We start from the raw sequence: 23844 nt of genomic DNA, 5'->3' as shown, positions 1-23844 counted from the left end.
TTTAAACTCATTGCTAATGTGCCACATACGTTTACTGATAACAAAGGTGTCACCCAATTTTATATTCCTGCAGTAAAGTGTCAGAAAGAGTGGAGGTACCTGATAAACCACTCTTCTCCCCAAATGAGAGCAATAGGGGGGAGAAATCTGACCACACTAGATATAATCTCGCATATGCTTCCGCGGAAATAGAGGAAATCAAATCCTTAACCAGTAAATGTAATTCAACATCAAGTTGAAAGACACCTCACTCGATGCTCATCATCCAAAGCCCGACATAGTTGTGCACAAATGTTTTGGTGCCGGGACATTGAAACACCTTGACTCCATTTTTGTAGGAAATCACAAGGAGTTAAAAGAAATAAATACATTTCCACAAATTTCATTGATTTCTCTGGAATCATATAACATAAGTCTACATTGGTCGACATATATTTCTTCTCCAAATTGCTAAAACCTTTTGGGCCCTGAACCAAAATCCATGGTAGAGTGCCTCTTGTACTCATATTGGTTCACATAAAAGGAAGCAAGTAATGAAGAATAGCACTCGCTCATCAAAGAGTGGTATTTACCACAATAATACCTACTCCGCATAAGTATCTTCCATATGGAATACTAAAAACTTCTCATTCATAGACAAAGTCAATGAGGTGGTGAAAAAGCGAGGCTTGTAGCAAAAGGGTTCACACAGAGACCCGACATCAAATTATGATGTAACATACACTGCTGGTATGAGTGGAATTAAGTTTCGATAATAAATGTCATTGGCAGTACAAATAATATTATCCATGCAGTTAATGGATGGAGTGATTACATACTCATATGAGTCACCATTTCGGAAATCTATATTAACGTGCCTGAAGGGCTTCATTTCCGAATCCAAAAACAAATCACAACATGTATTGTGTAAAACTTCATAAGTCACTCTATGACTAGAAATAGTCGTGAATCATATGGTACTACCGACTAAATGATTTTCTTCTTCCGAAAGATTACTTAATGATGATTGTTTATGTGTTAACAAAGGAATACCAAATTTGAATTCCTTATATCACCTTAGTGTATATCGATGATTTCATCATCAATGTCTTTACAAGACCTAAACATACATAAAATCATCTCAAGACGAAAAATTTGGATTCAACCAAATTTAGCTTAAGTTTACAACTTGAGCATTATATCAAGAATACGTATCAGTCTACATATATCCAAAACATATACGAGAAGTTCAGCATGGATATATCATAATAACAAAAGACGTATATGGTCATACTACCTTTGATAAGGTAGAAATCCATTCATACATAGGGGTGATAATGAAGTGATAGTAGGACCTGAAGTTCTATATTTCACTAATGTCAAAGCACTCGTATACTTGCAAACTATGTTAGGCCTGACACTATATTCGCTATCTTTATTCGGAGTGCAACCCCCAACAAAAGGTATATGGTTGATATAAGTACTATCATCTTATATCTGAAGATTACAGTAAATCTTGGATATTTTCATCAGGAAATAGAAGATATGACCATGATATGATGTAATGATATTGGTTTTTTATTTGATCCCAATGACGCCATATCAAATGACTGAATTTGTTGGAATAGCCTTCACATGGAAGTCATATAAATGGATTTTAATGGTTACTTCCAATTATCATTCTAACATAATTGCTTTATCTAAAGGCATTGCAAAATATGCATAACTAAGTAGAATGGTTAACCACACTCAAAATCATGTGGTTGAGATTCATAAGAATCACATAACTTGATTTATCAAGATACTTCCACTTGTGTTACTCAATACCTATAGGTTATATGAAGAGCAATATCATAAATCACATTGCTCGGAAATTACTTATCCTGGCGGATTATAGAAAATTGAGGAAATAATTTGCAAACAAAATATTGTTATAATCCAACAGATTATACACAATCTCATGTTCATGTCAATGGTAATGGTATGAGACATCCTCCATATTTGCAAAGTTCAGGGGGAGTAATCTCCCAAACTATAACCTATTAACAATCATCAGATTGCATATATTGTACTCTTTTTCCCTTGATGAGTTTTCCCTAACGGTTTCTCATAAAAGGTTTTTAACGAGATAATATAAACACAAGTATCTATATATGCCATATCATTTTCTCCTTATATTTGTTCCACTGGGTTTTAAAGGAGTTTTCAATGGCATGTACGATTGCACTTTTTCCCTTATGAGTTTTCTCTCAAGTTTCTCATAATGGTTTTTAGTGAGGCAATATCTTCTCAAAGATCATATGTAATACTTTCTATTTACCCTACCAGGGTTTTTAAAGGAAGTACTCAAGACATATTAATTATTCTATAAACTTATCAATGAGTTTTCTCCTTCTTCAAAGGTTTTCTCATATGAGTTATCAAGAGACAATGATCATCATATGTTGCATCATTTTCTCCTTATTTTTCCCACTGGGTTTGAAGGAGTTTTAGCAACATATCTACTCTATTCTCCTCATATTTTTCCCACAGGGTTTTTGGGGGAGACTCTCAAGATTATCTGGAAGATTTCTCAAGATGGAAGATCTATATGCAAGAAGCTTTCAACGATGAAACATTCAAGGAGCGGTGTTGTACAAGGGGGGGTGTTAGAAATTAATTAGTAGATTAATTAGACAAGGGATGTGTCCAACCCCGAATAGTCGTGTCTCCTCTCTCTCTCTCTATTGCCAATAGACACCTGTTCTGGAGGGATGCCTCCGAACAGATACCTCTTCATTGCACCTCTTCCAGATGTATATATACTTGAGAATCAATAGAAATCATGACTAATCGTCCGTTCACTTTCATTAATCTCGTTTTACTCTAACACTTCTCAAAGCCCCATGACCAAAAATCACCTATGTTGCGATGCGTGTACATTCCAGAATTTGGAGAATTGCTGCTGCATCATTTGGGAGGAACACCTGCCAGACAAGCTATATATTCCAACATGCATTCATCGGATCCATGAGCTCAACAACCGGCTGCGGTGGGTTCTGAATCAAAGATACAATTGGGCGCATGTTCTCTTACCTCGGGTTCCAGTTTGTGTTCCAAATACTCGTAGTTTCTGCATTCTCGATTCTTTCTATAAGACCTTGCTTAAGAATGCCACGCCCTTCCACCACTGCTCTTCATACCAGTGAAGGATGACTCCCAAGATCAGCCGTTAGTATATCTGAATTTGGGAAATAAACTCCCTTTAGGATCCTCGCATTTAAGGACTCATGGTACTTCAAATCCCTACATGCCTGCCTCGCCAAAAGGTTCAAGTTAAAAAAAATCACGGAAACCTAGGCCTTCCATGTATTTTGGCATTCTCATAGTGTCCGGCTTTTGTTGACCTCTCATGCTTCCCTACCAAAAAGCCTTAATCATAGATGTTAAACTCTCGCACAAGCCCCGTGGTCATTTAAAAGAAGACATGGGATGCAACGGAATTGGTTGAGCCACTGATTTAATTAGTACTCTCTCCGTTTCAAAATAAATTTCTTAAGTTTAATACAGCTGTATACTAGAACTAGTACGAAATTGAGACAGTCATTTTAAGATAGAGAGGGAGTACTTCTTTACCTGTAGCCGACAAAATTTTGTCCACCCATCCTTTATTCGTAGACCAGAGCCGATCTTTCAAATACTTGAACACCCAATGACAAACGCACAAGGAGGCGGTTGAGTGGGTAGCCCATGTTTTCATTTTTATCGTGGTTTCTTCTTTTTCGCCTTTTCTTTGATTCACTATCTTTCCCAATTGTTTCTTGCAATTCTTTGTTTCAGTTTTATTTTCTATTTTATTTATTTTGGTTTTCTATTTTTTATTTTTCTTCTTACCTTTTTCTCTAATTCCTGAATTAATATTTCTTATTTTTAAATATTTTTACAATTCATCAATATATGTTCTAAATAGGAGATTTGTCTTTTAAATGCAAGAAACAATTTATAAATATTGTGAACATTTTAAAAATATAGGGTTTTATTTTAAAAAATAACTAGAAAAGAACTAAAAATAATAGATACCAGAAGAGAAAAATCTGCTAAAATAAACTAATGAGAGCAGTGCTCGGTATTGTTCCTTGGGCCGGCACATTAAGAGACCCCATTTGTGCTTCGAGTCATTTTGACCCATAGAGTGGCAATTAGGGACCGTCCCAATTCATAGCATAGGCCAAGCATCTCTTCGGTGTAAGAGGTTTTGTGGAGGCGTCCACAACTAATCTTCACATGGAATTAACCAAACACCTTATGCGCTAAAGGCCACATCTTCTCATACAAAACGGAAATTGATATTGATGTGTTTTTTCGAGCATGAAAGCCACGTCAGGTAGGTTGCTTGTAGATTGTCACACTCACGCCATAGAACTTCCAGGTGCATTTTCATCAACCACATTTTCTAGTGCCTTATACTCAGCCTCGGTGCTTGATCTTGAGATCGTGTGTTGCTTCTTTGTGCTGCACGAGATGACATTGAGACCAAGGATAATAGCAAACCCTCATGTTGATCTTTGGTAATCAATGCACCTAGCCCAATCAACCTCCATGAAAATACTGATAGGAGTCGAGGGAGACCCCGACATTGAGAGAGTGTTAATGGTCCCTTTAGCATAATGAAAGATGCGCTCAACGGATCCCCAATGAACATATGTAGGCTCTGACAAATACAGATACATCTGGTTGATATAATGTTATATACGGATGTGTCAACGTGAGGTCCTACAAATTGCCAGCCATACTATGATACTTGAAGGCACCATCTACACACAGGGAGTCAACCACTATCACATCCATCTTTTCCGTCACGCACACTAGTGTACAAGTATCTTTTCAATTCTTCATATTGACTTGATGAATCGAATCTAGCGTGTACTTCTTAGGGTATCTTCAAAGCAACCCTTAAATCCCCCACATCCGTCCGGGCCACACTTTTTGGGCATATTTGTCATCCAACACGGTACCGCAAAATTGTTTTCTCGCAAATCGGAAGCAAACAAAAGGAGGCATTACGGAAGTCCGGACATCCTCATGACAAACCAACATTGTTGCTATTAATTGATGAAAGGTTAGCATGTCAAAAGCTGGAAGTTGATTGTATATTTGGGCATTTAGCAGAAGCTTTGCAAATAGATTTAGGCATTTGACGGAAGGTGTATTTCTTGCCATATGATTATCATTTGACAAGGTGATTAATTTTCTATTAAGGTTCTTTATCACACGTTGGCGGAATGACAGAAGATTTCCAAATAAATTTGGCCATTTGGTGGAAGGATTGAAAATGACCAAACCCATTTGGCGGAAGGTGTATGATTAGCAAGCTGATTAATTGTTTATTAAGGTTCTTTAATACACATTGGCAAACTCTGCTAATTTGCAAAATAATTTGATGAAATGTTGTCTTTTTAGTTGATAAAAATGGACATTTCATGTACATGGTTGAGTGACCACCTCCTGTATCCATGTCCAGACACCGGTATAAATACAATGTTTGTTTTAGGGTTCAGCATTGAAGATGCCCTTATGACTCAATATCAGGTCCCGAAATTGTAAGTTGCTTCGACCCAGAAAACATACTAAAGCTGGCCAAAATCTTTGCTCAAAAATACATCGAAAGACACTGAACAAAACAGTTAAGAACATGAATTAACAACCTGTGATGCTGCCCCAAGCATCCAGCGATGACAATGTGGTAGACCAACATGAACATAATAACACCTCCACGAGAGAATACAAAAAAGTACACTTAATATATAAGGAAGTCATCAAAGTTTTATTAACATGTCTATATTGCACCGTTGAAAAATAATTTCAACAAAAACGAAATACATAGTTTCAACTTTCAAGAAGCACACAATACACTCCAAAATACCTCTGGATACATCACACCGATCCGAACATGAAAACATGCTAGTTCGAGAAAATTATAAACTCGGACAAACTTAACAATCAAGTAGGGTGTACATGTAGTGCGCAATAGGCAGTAATTAGTTTAGGAAGCTTGACCATTATTTACCAAGGTTACTGATCAATTTTGGTGTTGAATTAAGGATAGACCTCAATTATGGACCTAATGCCTAGCACGGTTATGATACTGTAGCCACTGAATCCGGCTTCCAAAAAGATCTTCTCCCACTTGTTTTCCTCTCGTTCGCCTCCCTCTAAAACCATAAGGAAGAGATCGTACAATGCTTACGCCTCCACATTTTTAGTACTATTGCCCTTCGACATTCTGGAACCAATCACCATGTTTATGATTACCACCTTCCACTACTAGGGAAAACCCTAGTAGTAGCGTTGGATATATGCGTAGCAGTAGCGCTAGTCCAAGCGCTACTGCTATCGTGCTACAGCTAAAAACTAGTAGTAGCACCGGTACGGGCAGCGCTACTGGTAACTTTAGTAGTAGCACTTGCGCATAGAAAACGCTGCTGCTAAGCCGCGCTAGTGCTAAATTTTACTGCTTTCACAGATTTGCATCATCAGAATGCATCATCATCATCGACAATATTAGCACTATTCAGAATATTCAGAATGCATCATCATCGACAATATTAGCAGTATTCAGAATATTCAGAATATTTTCAAGCTCTACGTATTTAGCATCATCATCATCATCATCATCGACAATATTTCCATCATCATCATCTATATCAACATCATGGGGATCGGATTATCGGTAGCTGATACTCATTTAACTCATATAACCCATACTCATTTAACAACTCATATAACTCATATTCATATAACTCATACTCATACAACTCATACTCATATAACTCATACTCATATAGCTCATACTCGTATAGATCATACTCATATAACTCATACTCATATAGCTCATACTCATATAACTCATACTCATACAACTCATGCTCATATAACACATACGAATATAACTCATACTCATATAACAATATCACTAATAATGATCCAGTTGACGTCTCACGGTGCAGGCGGTGGCAACCCAAAGATAAGGAACCATCACCGGATCATAGCTCGGGTGATGTCCCTGGAGAACCTGCCAGGTATTGGAGAACCTAGCATCCAACGTAGCCATGTAGCGACAGACGTGCTCGTCCTCCTCCCTGACACGACGACGTGCCACCTTCGTGGGGGCCGGCTCCCTCGTATCCGATAATGGCCCACGCGACCGCCACCAAAGAAGCTCCGGGTCAACGATGAGACCTGGATTCTGCACCAAGGTGCCCCCCCCGGAAGGTAGCACCTCCCAGTGCCAGCCCGGCGGAGCCCAGTCCCGGACATGGCGCTTATCAAGCAGACTCTCCAAAACCACTCGACGACGAGGATGCGGGCCGGGCATTGTCGAAGCCGAGACAAATTTCTCTAAGAAAATTTTCTTATTGTTTAATGTTTCAACCAAATATGACATGGCAACATCATATGACAAATTAACCAAATATGATTGTGCATGTTTGCAAGTTTGAGGTAGTATGAGAATTTGATAGTACCGTGCGGGGGCAGGGTCGGAGGTGGACGGTGGCGACGTCGGAGGTGGCCGGTGGCGACGCTGGAGGTGGCAAGAGCCAGCGGCGCTAACCCTAGGAGAATGAGAATCGCCGAGAGGGGATGAAAATAAGTTGTCAAAATAAATTAGTTGTCAAATAATTTTAAATAAATGACATAAATGACTTAATAAATACGGTTGAGGAACTTAAATAAACGACATATGATGGACACTCTTCTCTCATATATGGTGGACACTCTGCTACTGCGACAACATACCTTCCCCGGCAACGGCGCCAGGAATCCTTTTATCACGGGCTATGCCTATAGGGACTTCCTTGGCAAATATGAAGGGGTTGGTGTTCCCTTGAAGAGGAAAGGGTGATGTAGCACAGCGACGGTAAGTATTTCCCTCAGTTTTGAGAACCAAGGTATCGATCCAGTGGGAGGCGCTCGTCGAATCACAAGTACCTGCACAAACACAAACAGCTTGCACCCAACGCTATGAAGGGGTTGTCGATCCCTTATAGATTGTTTGCAAAGTGAGAACTGAAAGCAAAAGGTAAACAAAGCAAAGTAAAAGCGAAAGTGGAGACGATAGTTGTGAATAGACCCGGGGGCCGTAGTGTTCACTAGTGGCTTCTCTCATGAAAGCAAGTAGATGGTGGGTGAACGAATTACTGTCGAGCAATTGATAGAACCACGCAAAGTCGTGACGTCATCTCTCGCAATGATTATATCTATAGGCATCACGTCCAAAACAAGTAGACCGATACTTTCTGCATCTACTACTATTACTCCACACGTCGACCGCTATCCAGCATGCATCTAGTGTATTAAGTTCATAAGAATAGAGTAACGCCTTAAGCAAGATGACATGATGTTGATGGACAATCTCATATCTACGATAAAAGACCATCTTGTTACCCTTGATGGAAACAACATCATGCATGCCATGCTGCCCCTTCTGTCACTGGGAAAGGTCACCACACGGTATGAACCCAAAACCAAGCACTTCTCCCATTGCAAGAATCATAGATCTAGTTGGCCAAACAAAACCCAAGACTCAGAGAGACTTACAAGGATATCAAATCATGCATATAAGAAATCAGCAAAGACTCAAATATAAATCATAGATTAATCTGATGACAAATCCACAATTCATCGGACATCGACAAACACACCGCCAAAGAGGATTACATCGGATAGATCTCCATGAAGATCATGGAGAACTTTGTATTGAAGATCCAAGAGAGAGAAGAAGCCATCTAGCTACTAACTACGAACATGTAGGTCTGAAGTGGACTACTCACGAGTCATTGGAGAGGCGATGATGTTGATGTAGAAGCCCTCCAACTCCAAAGTCCCCTCCGGCAGGGCACCGGAAAGGGTCTCCAGATGAGATCTCGCGGAAATGGAAGCTTGCGGCGGCGGAAAAGTGTTTTTGTGGATGCCCTCATTTTTATCCGGATTTTAGGGAATATATAGGCGAAAGAGCTAGGTCAGGGGGACGCGAGGGAGGCCACAAGCCTGGTAGCCGCCGCCCCCTGGTGACGGCTACAGGGCTTGTGGGCCCCCTGTGGCTCTCCTGCCTTGGCCCTCAAGTCCCCCGATCTTCTTCTGTTCTGGAAAAATTTATTTCGGGAATTTTGTTCCGTTTGGACTCCGTTCCAAAATCAGGTCTGAAAAGAGTCAAAAACACAGAAAAAACATGAACTGGCACTTGGCACTGTATTAATAAGTTAGTCCCAAAAAAGATATAAATGGTACATAAAACATCCAAGGTTAACAAGATAACAACATGAAACCATAAAAAAATATAGATACGTTTGAGACGTACCAAGCATTCCCAAGCTTAACTCATGCTCGTCCTCGAGTAGGGAAGTGATAAAGAATGAATTTTTGATGCTTTCATGGTACCTAGCATAGATGTCCTTTGTAACTCCAGTTATGTGACGTGAATGTTCAGATCCATTAGATTCAAAACAATAGTTTGCTATTGATGTGGAGACAATAATAATTCAAGCAAACTAGCAAGGTAATCAGGAACTTTCAAAATAACAAGGCCAAAAGAAAGTTATCCCTACAAAATCATATAGTCTCGCTATGCTCTATCATCATTGCACAACGAATTTAAATCATGCACAACCCCGGTATTGGCCAAGTAATTGTTTTCACACCTTTACTTTCTCAAACCTTTTCAACTCTCACGCAATACATGAGCGTGAGCCATGGTTTTAGCACTATAAGTGGAATGGAATGTGATGGAGGTTGCAAGACAAACAAGGAGAAGATGGTCACATTAACTAGGCATATCAATGAGCTATGGAGATGCTCATCAATAGATATCAATGTGAATGAGTAGGGATTGCCATACAAATGATGCACTAGAGCTAAGAGTATGTGAAAGCTCTTATGGAAAACTAGTGGGTGTGCATCCAACTTGCTTGCTCACGAAGACCTAAGGCAATTTTGAGGAGGCCTATCATTGGAATATACAAGCCAAGTTATATAATGAAATTTCCCGCTAGCTATATGGTGGTGACAAAACGAGAGACTCTCAATCATGAAGATCATGGTGCTTAATAAGCACAAGTGTGGAAGGATAGTAGCGTTGTCCCTTCTCTCTTTTTCTCTCATTTGTTTTGGTGGGCTCTTTCGCCTCTTTTTTTATTTTGTTATTTTATTTTGGTGGGCATCTTTGGCCTCTTTTTGTATATGGGCTTCGCTGGCCTCTTTTATTTCCTCACATGGGATAATGCTCCATCAATGATGATCATCACACTTACAACTCAAAACTTAGAGAAATGATGACTCTATATGGAATGCCTTCGGTAGTGTACCGTGACAATGATCTAGCATGGCATAGACATTAATGGAAACATCATGCTAGCTATCTTACGATCATGCAATGGCAATGTAGAAGTGGTGGCACATGTCATGGTGGTAGTTGCATGGCAATATATCTCGAAACGGCTTTGAAAAAGCCAAAGTAGGTAGGTATGGTGGCTGTTTTGAGGGAGGCTAATGGTGGGTTTTGTGCACCGGCGAAAGTTGCACGACACTAAGAAGATAGTGATGGTGGAAAGTGAAAGTGCATCTAAACCTTGGACTCAACATTAGTCATGAAGATCTCATATACTTGTTGCAAAAGTTTTAGTAGTAATCGAAACAAAGCATTCAACGCATACTCCTAGGGGAAGGGTTGGTAGGTATAAACCATCGCGTGATCCCGACCGCCACACAAAGGATGACAATCAATAGACTAGTCATGCTCAGACTTCATCACATAGCGGTTCACCATACGTGCATGCTACGGGAATCACTAACTTCAACACAGGTATTTCTAGATCCACAACAACTTACTAACAACTTAAATATTACCACAACCACAACTCAAAACTAATTGAGATGAATCAAACTTCTCTTACTATTCAATGCACATGAAGGTGGAAGTTTTCATATCCCTTTGGATAACTACCCATTTTGAGACTACTTTCATAGCATAGATCTACTACCAAGCCACGCGCTTCCGTGCTCTAAACGATATAAGTGAAGCACAAAGAGCAAAACCAACCAGCTCAAAAGATATAAGTGAAGCACATGTGAGCTGAATTGTCTACCAAAGGATATAAGTGAAGCTCGACAAAATCACGGTGAGTGCATGTCTCTCTCTCTAGGTGTGCAGCAAGGAATATTGTGACACAACAAAAATAAAAGACTCCTACGATACAAGACGCTCCAAGCAAAACACATAACATGTGGTGAATAAAAATATAGTCCCAAGTAACGTTACCAATGTTTTGAAGACGAAAGAGGGGATGCCTTCCCTGGGCATCCCCAAGCTTAGGCTTTTACGGCATCCTTGAATCAACTTGGGGTGCCTTGGGCATCCCCAAGATTGAGCTCTTGCCACTCTTTATATCTTTGTCCATAAGAACTTCACCCAAAACTTGAAAACTTCACAACACGAAACTTAAACAGAAACTCGTGATATCATTAGTATAAGAAAGAAAACCACCAATTCCTTAGGTACTGTATCAAACTTAAATTCTACTTATGTTGATGTTAGGTTACTGTATTTTCAATCTTCCATGGCTAATACCCCCCGATACTATCCATAGTTTCATCAAAATAAGCAACCAACTCAACAAAAACAGAATCTGTTAACAGCAGACCAGTCTGTAGCAATTTGTATACTTCGTATACTTCTGGTACTTCAAAAATTCTGAACAATTACGACAGTCTGAAGAATTTGCGTAGCACTCAGCATCAAAAAGAATCAACTCAAAATCTCTTACAGAAAAAAAATTCTTTTCGTGAGCAGAAAGTTTCTGTCTTTTCCAGCATGACCAAACAATCATCCCCAAGACTAATCATAACGGTTTTACTTGGCACAAACGCAAAATAAACACAAAAAACACAATCATAACCGAATTATGAAAGTGTGGAAAACACAAAACATAAAGAAAAAGGATAGATTCGTTGGGTTGCCTCCCAACAAGCGCTATTGTTTAACACCCTTAGCTAGGCATTCAATGATGCTCTCACAAAAGACAAGTATTGAAGCACAACGAGAGAATCCTAAAGCATGTGAAAACCACATCTAGTTCTAACATACTTCCTATGCATAGGCATTTTATAGGAAAACAGATTGTCAAGACAACCAATAATTGCCATATGCAAGGAAGAAGAAAGAGACAATAGCAATCTCCACATAACGAGAGGTAATTTGGTAACATGAAAGTTTCTACCAAAATATTTTCCTCTCTCATAGCAATTACATGTGGGATCGCATTCAAATTCAACAAAATAGCTATCACAAAGGATATTCTTTTCATGATCCACATGCATGCAAAGTTGACGCTCTTCAAAAATAGTGGGACTGTCATCAACTTAAGTCATGAGTTCTCCAATCCCACTTTCAATATTGTTGCAAATATCATAATCATCATGAGGCTTGAACAAATTTTCAAGATCATAAGAAATATCATCACCCCAATCATGATTATTGCAACAAGTAGGGGACAAAGCAAAACTAGCATCCCCAAGCTTAGGGTTTTGCATATTTTTAGCATGATTGTCACTAATAGGATTTATAGTGAAACCATTGCAATCATGCTTTTCATTCAAGGAGCCCTCGTGAATCACTTCATAAGTTTCTGTATCACGATTTTCAGATTCACGCATCTCAAGCAAAACTCCATAAAGATAGTCAAGTGCACTCAATTTACTAGCAATTGGTTCCAAATAAGTGGATCTCTTAAAGAGATTAGCAAGTGGATGAGGATCCATATCACTAGATTTTCAGCAAGCGAAGATGCAAGCATATTGAAGGCACATAGCACACAAGCAACGTAAAGGCAAAGGAAAAAGGCAAACGAAAAGGCCAACGAAGAAGGCAAACGAAAAAGGCAAATGAAAACGACAAATGTGAAGTGGGGGAGAGGAAAACGAGAGGCAACTCGCAAAAAAGGTAAATGCAAGAGATGAGTTTGTGACACCTACTTGGATAGATCTTGACTTGATCTCTCTCGGCAAGCGATCCTCCTCCCCGGCAACGGCGCGAGAAATCCTTCTGCTACTGTGATACGTCCATTTTGCATCATGCTTTCATGTTGATATTTATTGCTTTTTGGGCTGTTATATTACTCGTGGTACCATATTTATGCCTTTTCTCTCTTATTTTGCAAGGTTTATTTGAAGAGTGAGAATTCAGGCAGCTGGAATTCTGGACTGGAAAAGGAGCAAATCCTAGTCCACTATTCTGCACATCTCCAAATGCCCTGAAAATTTACGTGGATTTTTTCTGGATTATATAAAAAATACTGGGCGAAAGAACTATCGGAGGGGGCCACCAGGGCTCCACAAGCCCCCACTCCGCCACCACCCCCCTGGTGGCGCAGGGCAAGCTTGTGGGCTGCCTGGTGGCCCACTAGCCCCCCTCTTTTGCTATATGAAGGGTTTTGGTCTGGAAAAAATCAATAGGGAGCTTTTTTGTGCTTTTGCCGCCGCCACGAGGCGGAACTTGAGCAGATCCAATCTAGAGCTCCGAGAGGACGATCTTGCCGGGGAAACTTCCCTCCGGGAGGGGGAAATCGCCGCCATCGTCATCACCAACACTCCTCTCGTCAGAGGGGAGGCATCTTCATCAACATCTTCATCAGCACCATCTCCTCTCCAATCCCTAGTTCATCTCTTGTAACCAATCTTCGTCTCGCGACTCCGATTGGTACTTCTAAGGTTGCTAGTAGTGTTGATTACTCTTTGTAGTTGATGCAAGTTGGATTACTTGGTGGAAGAGTTTATGTTCAGATCCTTGATGCTATTCATTACACCTCTGATCATGATTATGATTATGTTTTGTGAGTAGTTACTTTTGTTCCTGAGGACATGGGATAAGTCATGCTGATAATAGTCATGTGAATTTGATATTCGTTCGGTATTTTGATATGATGTATGTTTTTTTTCCTCTATTGGTGTTATGTGAACGTCGACTACATAACACTTCACCATATTTGGGCCTAGAGGAAGGCATTGGGGAGTAGTAAGTACATGATGGGTTGCTGGAGTGACAAAAGCTTAAACCCCAGTCTATGTGTTGCTTCGTGAGGGGCTGATTTGGATCCACTAGTTTAACGCTATGGTTAAACTTTGTCTTAATTCTTCTTTTGTAGTTGCGGATGCTTGCAAGAGAGGTTAATCATAAGTGGGATGTTTGTCCAATTAAGGGCAGTACCCAAGCGCCGGTCCACCCACATATCAAACTATCAAAGTAACGAACGCGAATCATATGAACATGATGAAACTAGCATGACAGAAATTCCCGTGTGTCCCCGTGAACGTTTTTCCTCCTATAAGACTTTGTTCAGGCTTGTCCCTTGATATAAAAGGGATTGGGCCACTTGCTGCACCATTGCTACTACTTGTCACTTGTTACTCTTTGCTTGCTACATTTCACCTCGCTACACAATGACTTGTTACCGCTACTTTCAGTGCTTGCAGTTATTACCTTGCTGAAATCCGTTTATCAGAGCCTTCTGCTCCTCGTTGGGTTCGACACTCTTACTTATCGAAAGGACTACGATTGATCCCCTTTACTTGTGGGTCATCAAGACTCTTTTCTGGCGCCATTGCCGGGGAGTGAAGCCCCTTTGGTAACTGGAAATTGGTAAGGAAACATTTATATACTGTCCTAAAATTTATTGTCACTTGTCACTATGGAAACTATTCCTTTGAGGAGTTTGTTCAGGGTATCTTCACCACGAACGGAAGCACGAGGATTTGCTCCTCAACTTGAGGTACCTACTGAAAATATCTTTTATGAAATTCCTTCGGTTTGCTTGAGAAACTGCTGGCTAATCCTTTCACAGGAGATGGATCTTCACATCCAGACTTGCATCTGATCTATGTAGATGAAGTTTGTGGTTTATTTAAGCCTGCAGGTTTGCCCGAGGATGAGGTAAAGAAGAAAGCCTTTCCTTTATCTTTGAAGGATAAGGCGTTGACATGGTATAGGCTATGTGATGATACTGGATCATGGGGCTACAATCGGTTGAAATTGGAATTTAATCAAAAGTTCTATCCTATGCATTTAGTACATCATGATCGGAACTTTATTTATAACTTTTGGCCTCGTGACAGGGAAAGCATAGCTCAAGCTTGGGGGAGGCTTAAATCAATGCTATATTCATGCCCCAATCATGAGCTCTCGAGAGAAATCATCACTCAAAACTTTTATGCTCGGCTTTCTCATGAAGATCGTACCATGCTTGACACTTCTTGTGCCGGTTCTTTTATGAAGAAGGATATTGATCACAAGTGGAATTTATTGGAAAGAATCAAACGCAACTCTGAAGATTGGGAGCTGTAGGAAGGTAAGGAGTCAGGTATGAATTTCCAGTTTGATTGAGTTAAATCTTTTGTTGAGACAAACACTTCTAGAGATTTTAGCGCTAAGTATGGACTTGACTCTGAGATAGTAGCTTCTCTATGTGAATATTTTGCTGCTCATGTTGATCTTCCCAAAGAGAAGTGGTTTAAATATCATCCTCCTGTAGAAAGCAACATAGCCAAAACCAATCTAGTTGAGGAGAAAATCATTGCTTTTAGTGATCCTGTTGGTCCTTGTGCTTACACTGAGAAACCACCATACTGTTGGAATTATGCCCTAGAGGCAATAATAAATGTATAGTTATTATTATAATTCCTGTATCAAGATAATAGTTTATTATCCATGCTATAATTGTATTGAATGAAGACTCATTTACATGTGTGGATACATAGACAAAACACCGTCCCTAGCATGCCTCTAGTTGGCTAGCCAGTTGATCGATGATAGTCAGTGTCTTCTGATTATGAACAAGGTGTTGTTGCTTGATAACTGGATCACGTCATTAGGAGAATCACGTGATGGACTAGACCCAAACTAATAGACGTAGCATGTTGATCGTGTCATTTTGTTGCTACTGTTTTCTGCGTGTCAAGTATTTATTCCTATGACCATGACATCATATAACTCACTGACACCGGAGGAATGCTTTGTGTGTATCAAACGTCGCAACGTAACTGGGTGACTATAAAGATGCTCTACAGGTATCTCCGAAGGTGTTAGTTGAGTTAGTATGGATCAAGACTGGGATTTGTCACTCCGTGTGACGGAGAGGTATCTCGGGGCCCACTCGGTAATACAACATCACACACAAGCCTTGCAAGCAATGTAACTTAGTGTAAGTTGCGGGATCTTGTATTACGGAACGAGTAAAGAGAATTGCCGGTAAACGAGATTGAAATAGGTATATGGATACTGACGATCGAATCTCGGGCAAGTAACATACCGAAGGACAAAGGGAATGACATACGGGATTATACGAATCCTTAGCACTGAGGTTCAAACGATAAAGATCTTCGTAGAATATGTAGGATCCAATATGGGCATCCAGGTCCCGCTATTGGATATTGACCGAGGAGTCTCTCGGGTCATGTCTACATAGTTCTCGAACCCGCAGGGTCTGCACACTTAAGGTTCGACGTTGTTTTATGCGTATTTGAGTTATATGGTTGGTTACCGAATGTTGTTCGGAGTCCCGGATGAGATCACGGACGTCACGAGGGTTTTCGGAATGGTCCGGAAACGAAAATTGATATATAGGATGACCTCATTTGATTACCGGAAGGTTTTCGGAGTTACCGGGAATGTACCGGGAATGACGAATGGGTTCCGGGAGTTCACCGGAGGGGGGCAACCCACTCCGGGGAAGCCCATAGGCTTTTGGGGGACACACCAGCCCTTAGTGGGCTGGTGGGACAGCCCCAAGGGAGCCTATGCGCCAAGATAAGAAAATCAAAGGAAAAGAAAAAAAAAGAGGGAAGAAGTGGGAAGGGAGGGGGACTCCTCCCACCAAACCAAGTCCAACTCGGTTTGGGGGGGGGGAGTCCTCCCCCCCTTGGCTCGGCCGACCCCTTGGGAGTCCCTTGGACCCCAAGGCAAGGTCCCCCTCCCTCCTCCTATATATATGGGGCTTTTAGGGCAGATTTGAGACGACTTTCTCACGGCTGCCCGACCACATACCTCCATAGTTTTTCCTCTAGATCGTGTTTCTGCGGAGCTCGGGCGGAGCCCTGCTGAGACAAGATCATCACCAACCTCCGGAGCGCCGTCACGCTGCCGGAGAACTCTTCTACCTCTCCGTCTCTCTTGCTGGATCAAGAAGGCCGAGATCATCGTCGAGCTGTACGTGTGCTGAACGCGGAGGTGCCGTCTGTTCGGTACTAGATCGTGGGACTGATCGCGGGATTGTTCGCGGGGCGGATCGAGGGACGTGAGGACGTTCCACTACATCAACCGCGTTCTCTAACGCTTCTGCTGTACGATCTACAAGGGTACGTAGATCACTCATCCCCTCTCGTAGATGGACATCACCATGATAGGTCTTCGTGCGCGTAGGAAAATTTTTGTTTCCCATGCGACGTTCCCCAACAGTGGTATCAGAGCTAGGTTCATGCGTAGATGTCTTCTCGAGTAGAACACAAAAGGTTTTGTGGGCGGTGATGTGCGTTTTGCTGCCCTCCTTAGTCTTTTCTTGATTCCGCGGTATTGTTGGATTGAAGCGGCTTGGACCGACATTACTCGTACGCTTACGAGAGACTGGTTTCATCGTTACGAGTAACCCCCTTTGCTCAAAGATGACTGGCAAGTGACGGTTTCTCCAACTTTAGTTGAATCGGATTTTACCGAGGAGGTCCTTGGATGAGGTTAAATAGCAACTCATATATCTCCGTTGTGGTGTTTGCGTAAGTAAGATGCGATCCTACTAGATACCCTTGGTCACCACGTAAAACTTGCAACAACAAAATTAGAGGACGTCTAACTTGTTTTTGCAGGGTATGATTGTGATGTGATATGGACAATCATGTGATGTGATATATTGGATATATGAGATGATCATTTTGTAATAGAAATATCGACTTGCACGTCGATGGTACGGCAACCGGCAGGAGCCATAGGGTTGTCTTTATACTAACATACTTGTGCTTGCAGATGCGTTTACTATTTTGCTAGGATGTAGCTTTAGTAGTAATAGCATAAGTAGCACGACAACCCCGATGGCAACACATTGATGGATGATCATGGTGTGGCGCCGGTGACAAGAAGATCGTGCCGGTGCTTTGGTGATGCAGATCAAGAAGCACGTGATGATGGCCATATCATGTCACTTATGAATTGCATGTGATGTTAATCCTTTTATGCACCTTATTTTGCTTAGAACGACGGTAGCATTATGAGGTGATCTCTCACTAAAATTTCAAGACGAAATTGTGTTCTCCCCGACTGTGCACCGTTGCTACAGTTCGTCGTTTCGAGACACCACGTGATGATCGGGTGTGATAGACTCAACGTTCACATACAACGGGTGCAAAACAGTTGCGCACGCGGAACACTCGGGTTAAGCTTGACGAGCCTAGCATGTGCAGACATGGCCTCGGAACACATGAGACCGAAAGGTCGATCATGAATCATATAGTTGATATGATTAGCATAGGGATGCTGACCACTGAAACTACTCTCGACTCACGTGATGATCGGACTTGGGATAGTGTAAGTGGATCATGAACCACTCAAATGACTAGAGAGATGTACTTTTTGAGTGGGAGTTTAGCATATAATTTGATTAAGTTGAACTCTAATTATCTTGAACATAGTCTAAGTCCACTTTGAATATATTTGTGTTGTAGATCATGGCTCACGCAAGTGTCTTCCTGAATTTTAATACGTTCCTAGAGAAAGCTAAGTTGAAAGATGATGGAAGCAACTTTGTAGACTGGGGTCGTAATCTTAAGCTAATCTTGCAAGCTGGAAAGAAGGATTATGTCCTTAATGCTGCGCTAGGAGATGAACCACCCGCTACGGCTGATCAGGATGTTAAGAACGCTTGGTTAGCACGTAAGGAGGACTACTCAATAGTTCAATGTGCAGTCTTGTATGGCTTAGAGCCGGGACTTCAACGTCGCTTTGAGCGTCATGGAGCATTTGAGATGTTCCAGGAGTTGAAGTTTATCTTTCAGAAGAACGCCCGGATCGAGAGGTATGAGACCTCCGATAAATTCTATGCTTGCAAGATGGAGGAAAACTCGTCTGTCAGTGAACATGTGCTCAAAATGTCTGGGTACTCAAACCGTCTAGCTGAACTGGGGATTGAACTCCCGCTAGAAGCTATCACTGACAGAATCCTCCAATCACTGCCGCCAAGCTATAAAGGCTTTGTGTTGAACTACAACATGCAAGGGATGAACAAGTCTCCCGGTGAGTATTTTGCGATGCTGAAAGTCGCAGAGTCTGAACTCCGTAAAGAGCATCAAGTGTTGATGGTGAGCAAGACCACTAGTTTCAAGAGAAACGGCAAAGGCAAGAAGGGCAATTCGAAGAAGAGCGGCAAGCCTGTTGCCAATCCGCCGAAGAAACCCAAGGCTGGACCTAAGCCTGAAACAGAGTGCTTCTATTGCAAGGGTATGGGTCACTGGAAGCGCAATTGCCCCAAGTATCTGGCAGATAAGAAGGCGGGCAAAGAAAAATCAGGTATATTTGATATACATGTTATTGATGTGTACTTAACCGGCTCTCGTAGTAGTGCCTGGGTATTCGATACCGGTTCTGTTGCTCACATTTGCAACTCGAAACAGGAACTGCGGAATAGACGAAGGCTGGCGAAAGACGAAGTGACGATGCGCGTAGGAAACGGTTCCAAGGTTGATGCAATCGCCGTCGGCACCGTGTCACTTCAACTACCACCGGGATTAGTGATGAACTTAAATCATTGTTATTTAGTGCCTGCGTTGAGCATGAACATTATATCTGGATCTTGTTTATTGCGAGACGGTTACTCTTTTAAGTCTGAGAATAATGGTTGTTCTATTTCTATGAGTAACATCTTTTATGGTCATGCACCGAATGTGAGAGGATTGTTCATATTGAATCTCGATAGCGATACGCATATACATAACATTGAGACCAAAAGAGTTAGAGTAAACAATGATAGCGCCATATTTTTGTGGCACTGCCGCATGGGTCATATTGGTGTAAAGCGCATGAAGAAACTCCATGCTGATGGTCTTTTGGAGTCACTTGACTTTGATTCACTTGACACGTGCGAACCATGCCTCATGGGCAAGATGACTAAAACTCCGTTCTCCGGAACAATGGAGCGTGCAAGTGACTTGTTGGAAATCATACATACCGATGTGTGTGGTCCGATGAGCGTGGAGGCACGCGGCGGATATCGTTATTTTCTCACCTTCACTGACGATTTAAGTAGATATGGTTATGTCTACTTGATGAAGCACAAGTCTGAAACATTTGAAAAGTTCAAGCAATTTCAGAGTGAAGTAGAAAATCATCGTAACAAGAAGATCAAGTTCCTACGGTCTGATCGTGGGGGTGAATATCTGAGTTTCGAGTTTGGTACTCACTTAAGCCAATGTGGAATTGTTTCGCAGTTAACACCGCCTGGAACACCACAGCGTAATGGTGTGTCCGAACGTCGTAATCGTACTTTGTTAGAGATGGTGCGATCTATGATGTCTCTTACTGATTTGCCGTTATCATTTTGGGGTTATGCATTAGAAACAGCTGCATTCACTTTAAATAGGGCACCATCAAAGTCCGTTGAGACGACACCATACGAACTGTGGTATGGCAAAAGACCAAAGTTGTCGTTTCTTAAAGTTTGGGGATGTGATGCTTATGTCAAAAAGCTTCAGCCTGAAAAGCTGGAACCCAAAGCGGAAAAGTGCGTCTTCATAGGTTACCCAAAGGAGACAGTTGGGTACACCTTCTATCTCAAATCCGAGGGCAAAGTGTTTGTTGCTAAAAACGGAACTTTTCTCGAGAAGGAGTTTCTCTCGAGAGAATTGAGTGGGAGGAAGATAGAACTTGACAAGGTTGTCGAACCTCTCATCCCTCTGGATGGTGGCGCAGGGCAAAGGGAAACCTCTGTCGTTGCGACGCCGGTTGAGGAGGAAGTTAATGATGATGATCATGAAACTCCAGTTCAAGTTTCTGTTGAACCACGCAGGTCGACGAGATCACGCGCTGCTCCAGAGTGGTACGGTAATCCCGTCTTGTCAATCATGTTGTTAGACAACAATGAACCTGCAAATTATGAAGAAGCAATGGTGGGCCCAGATTCCAACAAATGGCTAGAAGCCATGAAATCCGAGATAGGATCCATGTATGAGAACAAAGTGTGGACTTTGGAGATACTACCTGAAGGCCGCAAGGCTATTCAGAACAAATGGATCTTTAAGAAGAAGATGGACGCTGACGGTAATGTGACCGTTTATAAAGCTCGACTTGTGGCAAAGGGTTTTTCACAAGTCCCAGGAGTTGACTACGATGAGACCTTCTCACCCGTAGCGATGCTTAAGTCCGTCAGAATCATGTTAGCAATAGCTGCATTTTTCGATTATGAAATCTGGCAGATGGATGTCAAAACGGCATTCCTTAATGGTTTCCTTAAGGAAGAGTTGTATATGATGCAACCCGAAGGTTTTGTCGATCCTAAAAATGCTGACAAGGTGTGCAAGCTCCAGCGATCCATTTATGGACTGGTGCAAGCATCTCGGAGTTGGAACAAGCGCTTTGATGAGGTGATCAAAGCATTTGGGTTTATACAAGTGGTTGGAGAATCTTGTATTTACAAGAAAGTGAGTGGGAGCTCTGTGGCGTTTCTAATATTATATGTGGATGACATATTACTGATTGGAAACAACGTAGAGCTTTTGGAGAGCATAAAAGGTTACTTGAATAAAAGTTTCTCTATGAAGGACCTAGGAGAAGCTGCTTACATTCTAGGCATTAAGATCTATAGGGATAGATCAAAACGCCTGATAGGACTTTCACAAAGCACATACCTTGATAAAGTTTTGAAGAGGTTCAAAATGGAACAGTCCAAGAAAGGGTTCTTGCCGGTGTTACAAGGTACGAGATTGAGTAAGACTCAGTGCCCAGCAACTGATGAAGATAGAGAGCATATGCGCTCCGTCCCCTATGCTTCATCCGTAGGCTCTATCATGTATGCAATGCTGTGCACTAGACCGGATGTTAGCCTGGCCATAAGTATGGCAGGTAGGTTCGAGAGTAATCCAGGAGTGGATCACTGGACGGCGGTCAAGAATATCCTGAAGTACCTGAAAAGGACTAAGGAGATGTTTCTCGTGTATGGAGGTGACGAAGAGCTCGCCGTAAAAGGTTACGTCGATGCAAGCTTTGACACAGATCCGGACGACTCTAAGTCGCAAACCGGATACGTATTTATTCTTAATGGGGGTGCAGTAAGCTGGTGCAGTTCCAAGCAAAGCGTCGTAGCAGATTCTACATGTGAAGCGGAGTACATGGCTGCCTCGGAGGCGGCTAAGGAGGGTGTCTGGATGAAGCAGTTCATGACGGATCTTGGAGTGGTGCCAAGTGCACTGGATCCAATAACCTTGTTCTGTGACAACACTGGTGCCATTGCCTTAGCAAAGGAACCAAGGTTTCACAAGAAGACCAGACACATCAAACGACGCTTCAACCTCATCCGCGACTACGTCGAGGAGGAGGACGTAAATATATGCAAAGTGCACACGGATCTGAATGTAGCAGACCCGCTGACTAAACCTCTTCCACGGCCAAAACATGATCGACACCAGAACTGTATGGGTGTTAGATTTATTACAATGTAATTCACATGGTGATGTGAGGGCTAGATTATTGACTCTAGTGCAAGTGGGAGACTGTTGGAATTATGCCCTAGAGGCAATAATAAATGTATAGTTATTATTATAATTCCTGTATCAAGATAATAGTTTATTATCCATGCTATAATTGTATTGAATGAAGACTCATTTACATGTGTGGATACATAGACAAAACACCGTCCCTAGCATGCCTCTAGTTGGCTAGCCAGTTGATCGATGATAGTCAGTGTCTTCTGATTATGAACAAGGTGTTGTTGCTTGATAACTGGATCACGTCATTAGGAGAATCACGTGATGGACTAGACCCAAACTAATAGACGTAGCATGTTGATTGTGTCATTTTGTTGCTACTGTTTTCTGCGTGTCAAGTATTTATTCCTATGACCATGAGATCATATAACTCACTGACACCGGAGGAATGCTTTGTGTGTATCAAACGTCGCAACGTAAATGGGTGACTATAAAGATGCTCTACAGGTATCTCCGAAGGTGTTAGTTGAGTTAGTATGGATCAAGACTGGGATTTGTCACTCCGTGTGACGGAGAGGTATCTCGGGGCCCACTCGGTAATACAACATCACACACAAGCCTTGCAAGCAATGTAACTTAGTGTAAGTTGCGGGATCTTGTATTACGGAACGAGTAAAGAGAATTGCCGGTAAACGAGATTGAAATAGGTATATGGATACTGACGATCGAATCTCGGGCAAGTAACATACCGAAGGACAAAGGGAATGACATACGGGATTATACGAATCCTTGGCACTGAGGTTCAAACGATAAAGATCTTCGTAGAATATGTAGGATCCAATATGGGCATCCAGGTCCCGCTATTGGATATTGACCGAGGAGTCTCTCGGGTCATGTCTACATAGTTCTCGAACCCGCAGGGTCTGCACACTTAAGGTTCGACGTTGTTTTATGCGTATTTGAGTTATATGGTTGGTTACCGAATGTTGTTCGGAGTCCCGGATGAGATCACGGACGTCACGAGGGTTTCCGGAATGGTCCGGAAACGAAAATTGATATATAGGATGACCTCATTTGATTACCGGAAGGTTTTCGGAGTTACTGGGAATGTACCGGGAATGACGAATGGGTTCCGGGAGTTCACCGGAGGGGGCCAACCCACTC

At 41.7% G+C, this 23844-nt stretch overlaps 1 pseudogene; it reads right to left on the bottom strand.

Moving 5' to 3' along the window:
- Nucleotides 1-6054: 6054 nt before the first annotated feature.
- LOC123416313 overlaps nt 6055-23844 on the bottom strand; it is a 31368-nt pseudogene continuing 13578 nt past the window's right edge.

The sequence above is a fragment of the Hordeum vulgare genome, chromosome 1H (genome assembly GCF_904849725.1).
Source record: "Hordeum vulgare subsp. vulgare chromosome 1H, MorexV3_pseudomolecules_assembly, whole genome shotgun sequence".
Classification (NCBI taxonomy): Eukaryota; Viridiplantae; Streptophyta; class Magnoliopsida; order Poales; family Poaceae; genus Hordeum; species Hordeum vulgare.
Note: the sequence above shows the minus strand (reverse complement) of the source record. Positions and strands in the feature narration are given on the sequence as shown.